At 42.0% G+C, this 14,952-nt stretch overlaps 2 protein-coding genes across 7 annotated transcripts in view; one reads left to right on the top strand and one right to left on the bottom strand.

Annotated features, from left to right (window-relative positions):
* INSYN2A (inhibitory synaptic factor 2A) overlaps positions 1-7,495 on the bottom strand; it is a 58,289-nt gene extending 50,794 nt beyond the window's left edge. For 2 of the 3 annotated variants that reach the window (XM_081863292.1, XM_081863294.1), the window contains exon 1: positions 6,612-7,495. The gene's annotated coding sequence lies outside the window, so the exon portion shown is untranslated. The remainder of the gene's footprint in view (positions 1-6,611) is intronic. The other variant, XM_081863293.1, reaches the window with a different exon arrangement.
* DOCK1 (dedicator of cytokinesis 1) overlaps positions 1-14,952 on the top strand; it is a 376,896-nt gene that overhangs the window by 190,332 nt on the left and 171,612 nt on the right. The gene's annotated exons all lie outside the window — the stretch shown is intronic.

Here is a 14,952-nt window from a genome sequence, read left to right as displayed (position 1 = left end):
GCTACTTGCCAAGTGCTCAAGGGAGCCTAGGTATGCCTCTGGTCCTGGTCCTGGTCCTGGTCAGAGCCTGGATAGATGACCTTCTGCCTGCAAGTCTGGAACTTATTCCTGAGTCCAAAAAAGTAGCAAAAGGCTAGGTCCTTTTCATCTTGCTGTGATAGGGAGAGACAGCTTTAAACATTAACATGTCAGGGAAGATTAAAACCCCTGGAATGTTGGAGCTATTTTTACACGACAGTACAAAACGTGTGGTATCCCATACCCATATCTGGTGAACAGCAGAAATAATGGTTTCTAAAATACCTTTCACATGCTCTTATAAAACAAATTTCTTGGTCAAGTTTTCCTCCAGTTTTGCCCTCTCCATATCCTGTTTTCCCTAATACTTAATAAAAACTTGCTTAATTTCTTAACTATATTTTCATTGCCCTTTCCCATGTAACCAGTTTTCCCTAATACTTAATAAGCTATGTTTACATTGCGGGTTTTGTGTGTGTGTGTGTGTTTTGCAAAAGAACACATCTTCATTAAACTAATAAAAGTGCAACGAAAAGCAACCAAAGATTAATAGAGCAATCCAGATTTACAGCCTGGAAATGCTGGCTGGACTTTTGATGGAGTGGATATGTCCTTTTGCCAAGTCCTGCCCAACTCAGGCAGCCTCTGCTGACAGAGCAGCTCTATCATTGGTGGGGAAGACCTGCCTGTGAGAAGCCCCCCATGCACCCACTGAAAGAGTGGTATATTCACCAGCAGAAACCCCAAAGCTGGGCATGTTGGGGGTGGGCGTAGGTGGAAAGGGATCGCGGCTACTGGATCTTACACTGACCCTGCTGTCATCATGTGACTGCAGCTGGCCTGATCAGGGCTTTTATGCTGTGCCAGTTTGAGAGATGGTGCAATGAAAGACTATTTATCCTTTTGCCACCTTCCACTCCGACTGGTGCAAGCAGCAGGGCTGTGGATGTAATGCAGACTGTGCCATTCCCTTAACCCTCTGCTGCCACCCGGGAGTTAGGACTGCACCCTTAATAATATATTCCTTCACAGTTTAAGAAAAGCATAAGAAGAGAAATTGAATAATGGTGTTAAATTTACAAAACAATACTATAATTTCAACTAATAAAGCAAAATGATCAAATGAGTCGGTGAGATGCAAGGTAAAGAGGCTCCTGGTTTTATTTAATACTTTCTCTTCTTCATCTCTTCCTTGGATTGCAAACGTCAAATATGGCCCAGTCTCTTTCATAGTTGTGTAGTATTCACACACAAACATGCACATGCACAGCACACACACTGTAGATTCATTTTGTCAATTACTTAGTAAGGATGCAGATATTAAAAGGAAATAAAACATGCTAGGGCTTGTGAAATGCTAAACTATGCAATAATTTGGAGGGAAATTCAAATATTCGTTTATCTTGGGAATAGCTTTCATTCCTTTGGGTTGCTTTAACAGCAGCTGCTTTTTCTACTTGGAGGTGTGCAGTCTAAAAGGTTGGTTAGAGAGATCTGATTGGCTCTACCTCCTGTATGAGTCTACAATTGTCATTGGAATAATTTTGTCCTGGGAATGTATGTCATACCATTAGTCAACAGTTTAGTTATTGCAGTGTATTTGGGCTTTAAATCACTCGTAGGTGGCTCATGAATGATGATATCTACAAGCATTAAACATGTTGTGTTCACACTGATAGCATCTTGACATAAATCTCTTTGCAAGTTGGCAATGTAGTCTCATGTGGTGGACTTTACCAGCTGCACTGATGTGAGTGGGCTGACCAGTAAAAGAAATGGCGGGGAAGGTAAAGGGGCTTTGATGTCTAAAACCCAGTGAGGATATTATGCAAAAAAGTATGCACACAAAATAGACCTGCCTGTGAAATGTTTGCCGATTAGCTTTGTGCTACATGCATTCAGTTGTTATTTTTACTCTTTCTGAAAGTGATAAACGGTGCAGTAAATAGGTTTCGCAGTGCCACAGAAGAACATCTTATCATGATTCATTAATAATGAATCTTAGGGCTTCAAAATATGTAAATGTGAATACCAGACTAGTTGTACAACCTTGCATGTTGTCATGTAACACTGTGTCTTATTTGCAGCTCCATGTCACTTCTCCAGTTTGGTGGGGGGAAGGCCTACATGGTGATAATACTGCACCAAAGTCCTTAAAATCCTTACTTTCGGAGAGCTTAAGCAAGTGAGCATTTGTTCTGGCTGGTCCACATCAAGGGTTACAGATGAGGGCCAGAATCCTAGGGCCAAATGCTTCCAAGCTAAATTCTTACTTGGAATTTATGTTATTTTCAGCAGCTTTCCTCACCTCTAGTCTCAAAAGCAACTTGCCATGTAGTATGAGAGGCAGATATTTCAGAAACACAAGTCCAAGGTCCCATAAAGCATGTGGAATTAGTTGTTTGAATATAGATTTGTTAGTCCTCTGCCTATTCTTAATACCTAGAATGGGATTTCTGCATTAATTTATTATGTGATGATGCAGAGCATTATCTGTGATATAAGCAAATTCTGTCTGGTCGACTTTAAGAAACAATTGATGTTAACTAGCCCTTTTTTTAATTAAAAGATGATTAGAAATGTTCTATGATAATTGGAAGAGGGTTTTTGGTTTTTTTACATACAATGTTTGTTGATTTTTTATTTCCAGGCAACAAGATAATATTGTCTGTCTGTGTGCATGTTTGTATGGTGGGGTCATAGAGTTACTCCATAGCCTGAATGGCAATGGTGGATAGGGGAGAAGGGCAGAAGAAATAATATTATTTCCCTTTTTGGACCAAGTTGGTTAGAGCATTGTGCTGATAATGCCACAGTTGCAGGTACGATTCCCATAGGGGACAGCTGCATATTCCTGCATTGCAGGGGGTTGGACTAGATGATCCTCAGGGTCCCTTCCAACTCTACAGCTCTGTGAAATACTAATATTATTGTACAGCCAGTTCACTCCACTGCTAAGCTCTTATGCCCCAGATTCAAATAGTAATGTGACTGATGAGAAGACTGCAACTGGATTTAAGTCACGGCATTACTGCACATTACAGGCAGAGCAGCCCTCAAAGGATGATGTAGGAAAAGGGCTTTATAACATGCAGAACATCTTTCAGGTATTTGGTGCAGGAGTGCATTCAGAGTGTCTGCCAAACAGATTTCCATCCAACATGGTGGAAAGTCTTCGATACCGCAGTCTGATTCCTTTTGGAAGAAGCTGGTGAATGTTTGAAAAATATGTGCATGAAAACAATGGGGCAATGTGAAAATCATTGATAACGTTTAGAACAAGAAGTGATGGACACATATGGCAGGCCTCTTCAGTTGTTCATAAAGTATGCTATGGAGATGTGCAAGGGGAGAAGGAGATTTATTAGCCCCCTTCCCTCATTTTTTTCCAGATTCTAAAATGCACAGGGAGTCTCCACAAGTGTTAGAGACTTCCCCTTCAGAAGGTCATCCTATAACTCATGAGAGCTAGTGACCATAACAAGGGGTGGAGCTTTTGTTCCCACCCCTGCAGCCCCCATTTTCAAGTAATACACACTACTTCTTTGTCTGAGAAATAAAACTATTGTTCTCAAGAAAATATTATTTACTGGGAAATATTTATATACAGAGAGGACAGGGAACATGTGACCTTCCAGATGTTGTTGGACTCCTACTCCCATCACCCTTGGCCAGCCTGGCCCAACATTCAGGGATGATGGGAGTCCTAATCCTGTTGTACTCCAATTTAGGTACTCCTGCTCTACAGTTACTATTTATTGCCCCTGCCGTGCATGATGTTGAAAATCTAATTGCATTATAAAACTGTAAAGAGCATTTTTCTGTAAGAAAGATTGAGTTTCTTCTGCCTGTGCAAGACAACACTGAGGCCTACATCTAAGGCAACATAAAACCTTCATTTAGTTTGCTTCCATGTTGATGGTCTGCTTTCAGGTCTTCCTGCCACCAACCCCAAACTGGCAAATACCAATGAATATTTATTTTTATTTCAATAATTGTATACCGCTTAATCACAGTCATCTCTAAGTGGTTTACAGGACACCTAATACACCTAGTAATGACTTAAAACTATAATAAAATCAGAATATACTGGTGAGTGCATTTGTAATTGTTGTTTTAATAAATGAATGAATATTTATGAAGAATTTAAAATTATAATTTTATGTGTTGTGTGAGGAATATTTCATGTTCAAGTACATTTGGGGTTAATAAGAATGCATGGCAATCATTTCTGCCTTTTGCTCTCTCAGCTTGCTAATTTATTTCTTCAGTTCTAAGCACCCATCACTGCTTTGTTGCTCTTGTGCTCTACTTGCTTGTTGTTTGCACCCATTTATCATTGGCTGAATTCAGTTTAGTTTTTTTCCTGATTTCTAGTTTGGATGTCAGTCCTGCAAGAGTGGTTGCTTGTTAGCTTAATGAACAAACCTGTGCACTGAATGGCAAATAGTTTAAAAGCCCCCCTCCTGATCAGTAACAAATGGACTCTTTATTGATCATTTCTATTGTTTAAATGGCTATACTTCTGCATATTCATAATTAACTTGTACTAATTTATTGAATGGAGCAGCTGCCCATTTTGTTCTTACATTTTTTTTAACGAAGGGATAACTTCACAGCATTTTGATTAAGGTTCTAATGATACCCATTCCACTATAAAAAACTTATTTATAACACAAGTTCATGTGTTAAGTCAACACCACAGCATGCTGATTTTAAAAAAAGCTATGCACAGAGTGTAATAGCAATTCTCCCAATATACATAAACAACCTACTAGATGTACTTATGTCATCTGTTTGGACAACAGACCATTACTCTCATCACGTATTATAGCTTTGAATTTATTTCTGCTTATACGCAGGAGTATAAAATAAATGCTAAAATGAAGTATATCTTGATTTCAAGCATTACTTTCCCATTTATGTTCTTTCTAATAGCAAAGTGCATAAACATTAACATACACATGATTTTTCTTTGATTTCATGTGTGATTAAAATGCATTGCAATGGTCACATCTGACAATTTCTAGCCAGTAGTTTTTCATCCAGCATCTTGGTGTTAACCTTGATGTGCACAGAATCAGAGAAGCAGAATATAAATATGAAAGGCATCCCCATAGTGGGGAACAGAAACTTAAAAAATGAATCACATATGTGCACCGATGCTTTCTGTGTCAGTTTGCTTTACACTATAGCAACATACTGGTGGCGGGAGGGGGGTGCGATTTCTGGAACTAGGGTAGGAAAGGAGAATGGATCTGTCCAAACTTTCTAGTTCCGAAGGAGTTAAACACTCCGTCACTATATGCCTGTGTAGGATTTAAGCTGTTTAGACAGACAAGGTCGAATTTAAACCGCTTCACTGCCTAGCGTAGCTTTGTAGTACAGAGGGCGAAGAGGGAGAGTTGCTGTTCCTTTGGGACAGACCCCATCACACACACACACCAGTCTGCTCCAGGGCTTTCCAGATTGTAAAGAATGGTCGGAGAGGCTTATCTTTCAACCCTCCAGCACCCCCCCCCCAAAAAAACCCTGGCTTGCTAGCTGCAGCCTATGTTGCCCCCTGATTGCCGGAGCTCGCTCTAGCGTTTTATGAAGTGGAGAGAGACGGAGGTCACAGGAGAGGATTTTTATTTCGAGTGCTAAAGACGCACCGCTCCCCCCCCCCCCCGCCAGCATGAGGCTGCAGGACGCAAAGTCCCGCCGCGATATGGCCCCGGTGACTTTGGAGCCGGAGGAGCGCTATTGCCCTTTTTGTCTTGCTCGCCTGGTGCAGGTGGACGGGACTCCCCATTTGAACGTGTCAGAAGTGGGGAAAGGCAGCGTCAAACCAGAATCCGATGATTTAGGAACAAGCAAACACGCTTGCACCCCTTTAATATATGATTAAGGATTTGGGGGGGGGGGCTAGCTGTGACTAATCTACTGCACCGCAAGTTACCGATGAGGAGGAGATCTGCTCGTAGTGTTCTCCATTATCATGCAGATCAGTGGCAAAATTTAATTAGTCCCTTCGCTGGGGAAAAGAATGGCTGGGTAGCTGGTGGTTTGGGTCTGGAGTCTTGAGAGACAACAGCCCGGAGGAGTTCGCGGATAGTCCCCCCCCCTTAAACAGCAACACCGTCACCTGAGCACTTCAGCAGTTTGTATGATGTGAACTGAAAACGACCCGGCCAAGGTTTATGGCATTTTTCTAGAACGCTCAAATTCTAGGACATGTGAAGTGGTATTCTCCCAGCTCGCTCCCCCCCCCCTTTCTGCCGTGAAACTTATAAGATGCAATCGCGTTACCAGGCAGCCGCGTACTACTATTGCATAACACGACTCGCCCCCCCCCTTAATAACAAAATTCACGCTTCGCATATTTGCTCACACTTCTGCTTGTGAAGTTTTAATTAGGCAGCCATGGTAACTCACTCTTTGCAATGAAGCCTCGTTCCGGGGAGATGTCGAAGCTCCCGAGCACTCTGATCCCTCTGGAATCTCTGAGCAGCTTTTTGGGGTTTGGGGGAAAGTGGGGGGGGGGTAATTTTTTAGGAGGGGGCGAGTAGTGTCCGCACAAAATCTGGGCTGATTCTCCGTGCGATGCTTACCTTTTCCTACGCTTCCTTACAAATAAGTAAAGGTCTGTGCAGTTCCTTTGCGATGATGCATCTCTCCCGGCTCACTTCTGCAAGCTTGCAGAGCAACGATCCACTCTTGTAAGAGCATCTGCTGCAAGATAACACCAATGGGATTTTTCTTTTCTTTTTTTAAAAGAAGAAGAAGAACGAGGAGGAGGGTGGAATTGCTTCCCGGAGACTTGGTCACCGCTGCCAGCCAACCGGCAGCACCGCCGCTGCCTCCTCTTCCTCCTCGTTAGATTTCGCAGTGAAACATTAATTCAGCCGTGGCTACGTGAAGCAATTGTCAGGGTAGCAGCAGCAGGAGCCACGCAGTCTGGAAAATGTCCTCATTTACTGCAATTCAGTGCCTTCGATGTGATCTCACATACGATAAAAAGGAAGCCGGTGCGGGGGGTGGGGTGGGGGTGGGAGGTGGTGGTTGTTATGGGGAGGAAGGGGGTGGCGGGGATCCTTTCAAGCAGCCCCCGCGTCAAACCTGGCTTCTTGATGTGTTCACTTTGAAGCATTCTCTGTAGTCCTCCCGTCTTGCAGGCAGAGGCTTCGGGCGAGCTCCCTCCGCTCCTACTTTTGGGAATGCACGAGAGAAAGGGGAGCGTGTGCTGTTTTGCTGGCGCTCGGTGCGTGCGCGCGTGTGTGTGTGAGTGCGCGCGCGTGTGTAGCTCGGCGGAGAAGAGACGAGAACTGGCGCTGGCTCTCCGCTAGGGAGAGTTCTCGTGTTCCCTCCGATGCAGGAAGCCGGTGTGACCGGGAACTTGTTGAGTTCAGTATGCAGTTCTTCCAGTGATGGACGGGGAACCAGGGATAGCACAAGGAAGAGGAGGACGGACCTCACATGCGAACCCTTTGGAAATTGGGGAAGGGAGATTGGGATCTTTCCAGAATGGATCTGGATTCCCCTTCTCTTTACAGCGTTGCCCTTTTGTCATTACAGTTTAAATGCATTTCCAGACTCAGGACATAGAGTACTGTTTACATTATCTTGAGGCTGAATCGGAAAAGGAAAACAGCAGAGTTAGCGGTTTTGATTATAATTTAAGTCAGTGTACCCTGTTTGACTATAAAATGTAAAACACCCCGCAATTAATTTGTTGGGGGTTTTTTTTATATAATTTTTAAAAATAGAATTTTGCTTCAAAATATTCTGGAACTGGACCTGCCTGGCTGACGTGTTATGACCTAGAACGGACCTCTGGCAACCCCAGATGCCTGTGTTTGGGGTAGAGTAGTTGCTACAGTTTCTCAGTTCTCAAGGATGGGGTTTTTACCTGTTTTGGATGCAACAGAGACATTGAGGTGGGGGATTGTTTCTCCACCAATTATACACGTGTAGTGTAAAAAGTAGTCAAGAATTGTTTTATTTTTTTAAAAGTGAAAAACCTCTAAAGTCAATAAGTTTCAGAATTTAATAAACCACCCCAGGTTTCCATTAATTTTCCAGTAGGACATTGCTGACATGGGCAATAAGAGCTAAAGCAAGCTTTCTTAAGACATATATCTGGCTGAGTTCAATGGGACTTAATAGTCAGTGGGTTTATTATACCGTTAATACGACTTATGTATATGCATAGGTTTCAGTATGGCATTTTGAGTGCATTGGAAAGATCAGTTAAATTTCTGCATAATTCACATTTTCTGGTTAATTGGGGTTTGTATGTGCATGTATATTTAAACTATTAAATCATTTTTTGTTCTCATTGTTCGGTTTTCTTAACATTTATAACATTTTCTTAACATTTGTAACATTTATAACATGCCTAAAAATTAACAAGTGCACTTATTTTTAAATACAGCACAGTCTCTTCCCACGTTTTCATACATGGGATTCCCATCAAATTTGCAGATGACACAAAACTGGGAAGGGTAGCTAATGCCACAGAAGACAGAATAGGAATTCAAGATGACCTTAACAAATTGGAAAACAATGAATTTTAACAGGGACAAATTAAGGTTTACACTTAGGCAGGAATAACCAGCTGCTCAAATATAAGATGGGAGACACTTGGCTTGCCGGTAGTGCATGCAAAAAGGATTTCCGGTTCAGGTTACTAGAAAGGAGATTCCGACTAAACATCAGGAATAATTTTCTGATAGTAAGAGCTGTTTGACAGTTGAATGGATTCCTTCTGAAATTGGTGGACTCTCCTTCCTTGAAGGTTCTTCAGCAGAGGTTGGATGGCCATCTGTCATGGATGCTTTCGTTGAGATTCCTGCATTGTAGAGGGTTGGGCTAGAATGACCCTCAGGTTCCCTCTCAACGCTACAATTCTATGATTCTATAATAAAATGCAAAAGGAAAAGGGAAATAGTAGGGAAGAGAAAAGCAAGCACTGGAGCAATTGATAGTGCCAGGTTGGTTTTTCCCCTTGTCATGATCTTCTTCCTGAAAGGCACATGTATAGCCTCCTACTGCCCACGGCCTATAGTGGTAGAGGCCAGCATAGGCTTTTCTTCTGGTCCAGGTAACTTGCAGTTGGAGCAGAGTGTCCTTTCATGCAGAGAGGGGGTCAAGCTCCCTGTAGTTCCTACTCTGGAAGCTGGGTGGGGGTGAATTAGTGGTCTCCTATGATTAAACAGTAGGATCAGTGGAAGGTGATTATCAGTGCTTGCCTTCAATTATTAGTTGTGGTTTGGATATGTAGATATGTGTTTCAGGCCGGACTATTAAAAATTAAAAGGTAAAGGTAAAGGGACCCCTGACAGTTAAGTCCAGCTGCGAACGACTCTGGGGTTGCAGCACTCATCTCGCTTTATTGGCCGAGGGAGCCAACGTTTGTCTGCAGACAGCATGACTAAGCCGCTTCTGGCGAAACCAGAGCAGTGCATGGAAATGCCATTTACCTTCCCGCCGGAGCGGTACCTATTTATCTACTTGCGCTTTGATGTGCTTTTGAACTGCTAGGTTGGCAGGAGCTGGGACCGAGCAACAGGAGCTCACCCCATTGTGGGGATTCAAACTGCCGACCTTCCGATCAGCAAGCCCAAGAGGCTCAGTGGTTTAGACCACAGCGCCACCCGCGTCCCTTCTTTAAGATTATCCTCAGATAAATATAAATCTGTTTATCTGTTTGCTGTGTAGCTGCATATAATAGTGCCATTACTGTGCTTTTAGCTTTAAGGCAAAGGGAAATCTTTCCCCTTTGCTCTGGTGCCAAGAGCTGTTCAAACTTTGCACTGGAGCAAAAGCTGCCATCAATTCTGCCTTGCAATGGCAGCCATTAAACAGGTCAGCAGAACAGGGTAGGAGATTTATGGGGTAGATTTAAGGCCTGGTCATCCGATTCACTGCATTGTTTTCCATAGAGAAGCTAGGATTAGCTTTAATGATCTTGACACGACACAGTTCACAGAATAATGCCAGCTCCAGTGGCCAATGCACCCTCTGGTATAATTGTTCTCGTGATCTCCATAAGATGACACTGTGATGTGTTTTAATGTTGGGGCAGAGAGATGGCAGCCAATCATTCTGTTGTATAGTTTCCTACTTGTTAGGTGTCTTCTGCAGACAGGAATGAATTCATCTGAACACTAAACTCGCCAGAGTTAGCAGTATAGGTGTTAAAGCGTAGGAGTGGAGGTAGATTTGCTGCAATGCCAGGGATTGGATGCTCTAGTGACTAGAGTGGGTCCATAGGGTAGCAGCTGCCTTGTCTTGAACATTTATGGCGAACTTTTATTGCATGCCACAGGATGAAAATGAAGGTCTTATTTGTTTATTTAAACCTGTAGTGGTGTAGAACAGTTAAAACACAAACCAAAAGCACAAAAATGCAGCAAAGTATTGCAATATATAAAAAGACATGGTCAGCTTACTGGTCAGGGAAAGCCTGGGGGAGGAATGTTGGGGAGCTTGGGTGGGAGGGGGGAAAAGATGTATAAAGTAGGTAACTGGTGGTGCTTTCCATATGGTAGGGGAAAGAGGTGCCAAGTTGCCCTGAAGACTGAGGAAGCTGCATCATGTGTGTTATGTCACGTGGCGTTTCAGGAGGAGCCGGGGACAGAGCCAAATGCAGTGGCTGGCAGCTCTTCCTCTCTCATTCTCAGCAGCCTTGCATCGCAGCCAGAGGAAGAGCTGGTCACTGAAGCTGTGCTCAGCCCCATGCTCGGCCTCCTCCACTCCCTGACAGTAGGGAACATTGGGGGCTGCCCCCCATATTGCAGGGCTCCAAAAATGCTTGGTCCCCTGGCGTTGGTGTCCCTGGTAGAAGAAATAGCATTCCAACAAATAGGGCAATAGCAGAAAATGCATGTTTCTGAGTCACCACCATCCAGTGGTTTTCCACTGCAACTCTAAGCACATGAGGAGTTGGTTATCTGTTGTCACAATCCACAGGCAAGATAAGAACAGGGAGGCTGCTGCATCTACAGGACAACACCTAGTTTATCATGCATCTTAAGCCACATGATCATTTAAGAGTTATCCTGTGGATGTAGAATGCCCCTCCTCCTAAATGATGGTCATTGTTGATGATAGCTTCTTATCATTGTTCCAAGGTTTAATATCACAGTTATCTTACTGTGCAGTTTCTACAGCATCTCAGTAATGCTGGTCACTGTCTCGTTTTCTTGTCTATTAAGCCAGCTTTGATAGGCTGTATATTTCTCCAGTGACACCCCCTCCCCAAAGAAATGTCTTTAGGTTGGGTTTCATATAAATGTCTCAGACCTAGGTAGTCACTATGCCTTCTTGGGTTCACTGGCAGGGATAACTAACTTCTGATTATAAGGCCAAGTCAACCCTTCTTCTTCTATTTGATGTATAAAGACTTATAAATGAATCCCACTGCAGATTTTTTCATCTTCGATGTCCTTTCTCAAATTGTTATGAAGATGCCGAACTCTTGGATTTGACAGATCAAAAGAAGAGATGCAGCATTATGACCGAATCATAACACAGAAGCATAGTATATTTTTTCCCTGACAGCAAGAACAGAAGAATCTAGCTCTTTACACATTGATGATGCAAAGGGTACAGACAGTATCTCCTGGTTTGCACATCATAGGAAGCCAAACTGTGGCTTAATGGGACTGTGTGAATAGACAGGTTGTAGCTATTTTGCTACTCCCTGGGCTTTTTTACTCCCATGCTACAATGAGCCAAGCTTTCCAAACTCAGGCTTGTGGCTTGAGAAAAAGCCTTAGTGACTATGCAGCTCTTCTCATAGTTTGGCTTATCACAACATGCATACCAGGCCAATATCTAGCAGTGTCTAGCAAAAAGAGCATTAGTAAATATTTAACACCACTTGCTAGTTCCGAATGGAGGAAACATTTTTCTTCCAATTTCCAAATCTATGAACGATGTCAAATGTGAAACAAAATGAAGAGAGGGGGGGAAATGGAAAATGAAAACTTATGAAGAGGTGAAAGAATCTGTTTATGACTGGTTACATTACTATCAGATTAATGAAATGTTTAAAAAAGATTGTAAAATGTGTGGGTATGAAGGTAAAGAATCAAAATTCCAAGAGGAGGTATTGAATAATGAATATAAAAATCTGTCTAAAATGTATAAAATGTTGCTGGAGTGGCATACAAAAGATGAAGAGGTAAAAGCAGTAATGATACATTGGGCAAGAGATTTTGGTTATAATATGCAGTATGATGATTGGATGAAAATATGGAATGAAAGGTTAAAATTCACGGCATGTACTGCGTTGAAAGAAAATGTAATGAAAATGGTCTACAGATGGTATATAACGCCAGTTAAACCGGCTAAAATGTATAAAACATGTAATAAGTGTTGGAAATGTAAAGAAAAAGAAGGTACTTTCTATCATATGTGGTGGGAGTGTAAAAGGGTGAAAGACTTCTGGGAAATGATATACAATGAATTGAAAAAGATGTTGAAATATACGTTTGTTAAAAAACCAGAGGCCTTTCTATTAGGAATGGTAGGAAATGAAATTAATAAGAGAGACTGTAAACTCTTTCAATATGCAGTGACTGCCGCAAGGATACTTCTGGCCCAATGATGGAAGCAGGAAGAAATTCCAACAGTGGAAGAATGGAGAAGGAAATTGACTGAATATGCAGAATTGGACAAATTGACTGGGAAGATTCGATATCAGAAAGACCAAAAGTTTATCGAGGACTGGGGGAAATTTACAGAATATCTGAAAAATATATGTGATGTACAGACAACGCTTGTTGGTTTTGAAGAGACTCTATAAGATAGTAAGAAATACTGCAAAAAAGAGAGTAAGAGGAAAAGGAGTTGGTAAAGGCAATATTATGTTTAGAAATGCGTTAACAAATAGAAATTTTACGAAAGATTGACAGAGAAACTGAGGGAAGTCAAAAAATGGAAGAATGAGTGCAAAATAATTTGTTGATTGTATAAAATTGTTTGGAAAACAAATAAAAATTATTTAAAAAAAAGTGAAACAAAATGGATCACCCTAGTGATTTCTTAGAAATCGCACCAGTCCATTCAATTCCCAGTTTGAGAGTCTTTTCTGTCCTTGCATGAGAGGAAGCAGTCGCCAGTTTGAGCTATCAGCACTGTACATACAGATGTCAAATGTAAATTGTCATGTTTGTATCATTGCTTGTGATTGAAATTCATAGAATCATAGAATTGGAAGAGACCACAAGGGCCATCGAGTCCAACCCCCTGCCAAGCAGGAAACACCATCAGAGCACTTCTGACATATGGTTGTCAAGCCTCTGCTTAAAGACCTCCAAAGAAGGAGACTCCACCACACTCCTTGGCAGCAAATTCCACTGATGAACAGCTCTTACTGTCAGGAAGTTCTTCCTAATGTTTAGGTGGAATCTTCTTTCTTGTAGTTTGGAACTATTGCTCCGTGTCCGCTTCTCTGGAGCAGCAGAAAACAACCTTTCTCCCTCCTCTATGTGACATCCTTTTATATATTTGAACATGGCTATCATATCACCCCTTAACCTCCTCTTCTCCAGGCTAAACATGCCCAGCTCCCTTAGCCGTTCCTCATAAGGCATCGTTTCCAGGCCTTTGACCATTTTGGTTGCCCTCCTCTGGACACGTTCCAGTTTGTCAGTGTCCTTCTTGAACTGTGGTGCCCAGAACTGGACACAGTACTCCAGGTGAGGTCTGACCAGAGCAGAATACAGTGGCACTATTACTTCCCTTGATCTAGATGCTATACTCCTATTGATGCAGCCCAGAATTGCATTGGCTTTTTTAGCTGCCGCGTCACACTGTTGGCTCATGTCAAGTTTGTGGTCAACCAAGACTCCTAGATCCTTTTCACATGTACTGCTCTCAAGCCAGGTGTCACCCATCTTGTATTTGTGCCTCTCATTCCTATTTAATCTTCCTATTTAATTCCTATTTAATCTTCTAGATAATTTAAATTAACCAGCTACCAAAATCAAATGGTGCCAGTATCTTTTATATTCATCAAAATGAGTGATATTTAGTGCTGCTGAGTCTTATTTTGAATATCTAATACTTACAGTCTAATACAGTTTGAGCAATTCCGACAGAGTGGGTGTAATTGCAGGCATTACAATATTATCTAGGTTACTCCAGTTGCACTAGGGCCGTTCTGATTTCATGTCAAGAGTCTTGGTTTCTTTAAATTGGAAAGAGAGAGGGTTTTGTTTCAGAGATGAACTGTGTTTGGCTGTTCATTTCTGTAATCATCTGGGACCCGTAACATCATTAGATGTTCTGTTGAAAGCAATTATTTTTATATTGCTGAATTGCTGATGTTAAATAAGCTGCTGGCTTGTTTTCTGCACTACTGTTGTTGCATAGGTTCCGGCTCTAAATTTTCGCAGTCTGCCTAAAGTTGGAATGGAGGATGGCACAGGTGTTACCTTTGACACTTTTTCTGAAAAGCAAAGTTATTACTGTGGTTTGGATTCATCAGCGGTTAATTGTGTTGCTTTCCCTTAACATTCTTGGTGGACTGGTTGGTTAGTTGTCAATTACTTTGTAAAATATGCAGTCAAAATTAAGCTCTTTCACTAATTACCTGATACCGCCAGTCTCTGTGTAGGCAGAACAGCTTGGTGAATCTAATTTAAGGCTCCTGGCACTGTCATTAGGCAGCTATGAGTGATTTCTTTGGTGCAGAGCTGTGATGTAGTGGTGGTGACTGGATTGTGGATGACATAGCAATATATGATCACGTTGGCCAAAATACTACTAGGTATGATAGAAATTGGCATAAGGAGTAAGGTTCAATGGTGGAAGTTTTGCTGTCCCAGGGCCACACCAGGGTTCACCAGGATTCAATTCATATGATAAGTAAATGCATGCTGAAAGATCTTCATAACAAACACAGCTCTGTATTGCTTAGTTTAGCAGTAGGCAGAAGGT

This window comes from Podarcis erhardii (genome assembly GCF_964252035.2).
Source record: "Podarcis erhardii genome assembly, chromosome: 5".
NCBI lineage: Eukaryota > Metazoa > Chordata > Lepidosauria > Squamata > Lacertidae > Podarcis > Podarcis erhardii.
This window is presented reverse-complemented; position numbering and strand designations above follow the sequence as displayed.